Source organism: Silene latifolia, unplaced genomic scaffold (genome assembly GCF_048544455.1).
Source record: "Silene latifolia isolate original U9 population unplaced genomic scaffold, ASM4854445v1 scaffold_496, whole genome shotgun sequence".
NCBI lineage: Eukaryota > Viridiplantae > Streptophyta > Magnoliopsida > Caryophyllales > Caryophyllaceae > Silene > Silene latifolia.
This window is the reverse complement of record NW_027413409.1, coordinates 45,816-49,039: the sequence shown is the minus strand read 5'-3', so window position 1 is coordinate 49,039 and position 3,224 is coordinate 45,816. Positions and strand designations below refer to the sequence as shown.

At 39.7% G+C, this 3,224-nt stretch overlaps 1 non-coding gene across 1 annotated transcript; it reads left to right on the top strand.

The window, feature by feature from the left end:
* The first annotated feature begins 373 nt into the window (after positions 1–373).
* LOC141639643 (small nucleolar RNA R71) lies at positions 374–480 on the top strand. The gene has a single exon (XR_012542614.1). It is a non-coding gene; the product is annotated as a small nucleolar RNA R71 (small nucleolar RNA).
* The last annotated feature ends 2,744 nt before the right edge of the window (positions 481–3,224 follow it).

Here is a 3,224-nt window from a genome sequence, read left to right as displayed (position 1 = left end):
ACATACTCCATTTGGAATAGAAGATGTTGACACCATGATATTGACTTGTTGATTTTGCTTTGGTGATTGAGACGCTTCATTCATTTTGGCTATGGCCTTGTCAAATTTAGAGTTCATTGTGTCAATATGGGAGCATAATTGGGCACCCAAATCGGCACTCAATTGTGTGACAGAGTCAACTTCATGTCTCCCTTCCCTAGTAGCTTTTATTGGCCTACTATATCGAGATTTGTGAACCTCCATCTCTTATATCTTGGCCCAAGTTTGGTTATCATATACCTCGGTGAATCTTCCATTAGAACCCATGTTGAGCACATTCCTTGAGTCTTCATACAACCCATTCCAAAATTGTTGGACTAGAAACCATTCGGTTAACCCATGATGAGGACAAGAGCGACATGTATCTTTGAATCTTTCCCATGCCTCATGTAGAGACTCTTCATCTCTATGCTTGAACCCGGTGATTCGGGCTCTTAACATGTTGCTCTTCTCCGGAGGGTAAAACTTCTTGTAAAAGGCAACTGCTAACTTCTTCCATGAATCAACTCCAAGAGTGGCCTTGTCTAGGCTCTTCAACCATTGCTTTGCGGTTCCAATCAAGGAAAAAGGAAACAATACCCATCGAATTTGATCTTGTGTTACCCCCGTTTGGGAAATTGTATCACAATAGTCACAAAAAGTTTTCATGTGTAGATGAGGATCCTCACTAGGTATCCCTCCAAATTGACTTCGTCCAACTAATTGTATGAATGCGAATTTAGCAATGATATTACCGGTCAAGTGGGGTGATGTTAGAGTACCATTGGGTAGGTTCTCCTCGGTTGGTACAGAATGAGTTGAGAATTTAGGCATTGTAGGTTGATTTTAGGGTTGGTTTGGAATTGGGTTATCCTCTCCTTGTCTTGCAAAAGGGTTAGTAAACTCAACACTATCCGTTTGGATGATAGCAATGTCCACAAGTTCTACAATACCCATAATTGTTGAAGTACCTTTAACAGTTCTTCTAATATTTGTCAAAGTTCTCTCGATTTCGGGATCAATAGGCAAAAGACCGCCTTGTGATCTCCTACACATGAAAAAATCAAACAACTAGAAAACAATTAAAACTATCCTGAGGATATTGACTTCCCCAAGGTTAAGAAAGACACAACTAAAAACAACAAGTCATAACAACTCAATTAAACACCGTCCCTGGCAACGGCGCCATTTTGATGGGAGACGTGTCATCTATGCTATCAAACAATATTTATATTCTCAACAAACTACTTTTAGTAGAGCGGTGAGTAGAGGTCGGATCCCAATGGATGGGTATTGTATTGACTTATCGGTTTATTAAAAGCACTAGGGTGTCATGGGTTCATAGAGGAATCATGATGAGATCACATAAATAAGTTACATTGATGCAAGCAATTTATTATTGTGGACATGGGCCACAGGCCGGTCTGTGGATTTGGGCCACCTACCGATCTGCGGTCACGGGCCACCTGCACGCCAAGCCAATCTGTGGACATGCATCGGTCTAGAAAGCCACGCTCGGCGGCGTAAAAATGCTTTCGACCGGATCGCTTTAGATCGGTCGGTTTCGTCTCGGTAAAGGTCTCGAAACGATTAGAGATGTTCGGAGTCGCCACCAAGCATTTGTGGGATGCTTGGAACCCGTTCGAATCCACTTTATACCTAGGTCAATCAAGGGAAAAAGCAGTGTTTGACATAGGTACTAAAGATAAGGAGTCGTCCCCCTTTTAGCATTCTATGCCTAAAATGACTCTCGTACGCCCTGGATAAGGTCATCCACTATCCAAAGGTTCTGAATAAGGAGTGAGGGTACGTATTGGGAAGCCCTGGTGCCGGACACCCAATCCCGCCAGCGTTAGCGGCCTCTACTGATCGATCGTGGTTGTTTAAGTGCAAAAGTTGATAAGACGGTGTAAATGCATGAATGCACATGCAAAAGCTTAACCTAACATGTGATAATTCCTAAGTCTGTTGTTTATGCACGTACCAAGAAATTGGTGTCAAAGTTGGATTTAGATTGATTTTCATGTGAAAACGGAAATTAAACATCCATTTTCCAAATTCGGGTTATGCTGCTTAACACGATCCATTTATTTGAAAAAGGGTGTCAAATGACAAAGTGTAAAAACGTAAACTTGTCGATCTGATCCCTCACGTATTCGCGTTAACCGTAATCGGGATCGTCCTAGACAAGTACCAAAATGAGACAGAATAGTGCCAGGCAGCCCCATTGGGGCACGAGCCTATTGGCGAGGGAAGGGGCTCTGCCCAGGTTTTGAAATATGAAAAGCGACGGCCTCTGGGGTGCGAACCATAAGCCGACCAAAGGGGGCATCTCCTGGTTGTTGAAAAGGTTATTTATAGCCGTGTTTATGATGAAAGATTTGCAAATGTCGTTTAAATGACTCGGAATAATTACTATTTTGTTAGTAAAATTCATTGTCGGATTTGCATATTTGAAAAGCATAGTTTACAAATAAAAATGTAAAATGTGTGATTTGAACTAATTTTGTTAAGTTCATTTCTTTGTAATTAGTCAAGTTTGTCATCGTACTCGGATTAAACCGACGTGGTATGAAGAACCAAGGATTATTATCATTTATGACTAATATATTTAAAAATGTAAACTAATGAGAAAAATGGTAAATAAAATAAAAGGGGGTTAAAATACCCTTTAGTTTGTAATTAACCAATAATAACATCGGGTCACGGAATAAACCGTCATGGTATAAAGAACCAAGGATGATTTTTGTGATGGTCAAAATATGTATATCATAAAAATGAATTACAATGGTAAATAAAAGAAAAGAATTTCCTTTAAAATGTAATTAACCAATTAATATCAACGAGTCACGGATTAAACCGTCATGGTATATGGAACCAAGGGTGTATAATTTATGGCTAAAAAGTTTGTCATAAAAATGATTTGGAACATCTGAAATGGTAAAAACCGTAAAAGGAAAGAAGTAAAAATAAAAGAAAGTGTTGAAGGAAAGACGAACTCAAACACATTTTAGTCTGACCTAGATACCCACAAGAGGCGCGAGCCTCCCTGCATAGCAAGGAGCTTCTGTCTCAGGCCAAAACTCGTTTTTGGCTCGTCTAACCTATGTTTGAATCGTGTTATGCATTGTTCATGCTCATAAACTCATAAAAACAGTAGACATGAAATAAATGAGATATTTACGCCCTCAAACTTACGTATTTTG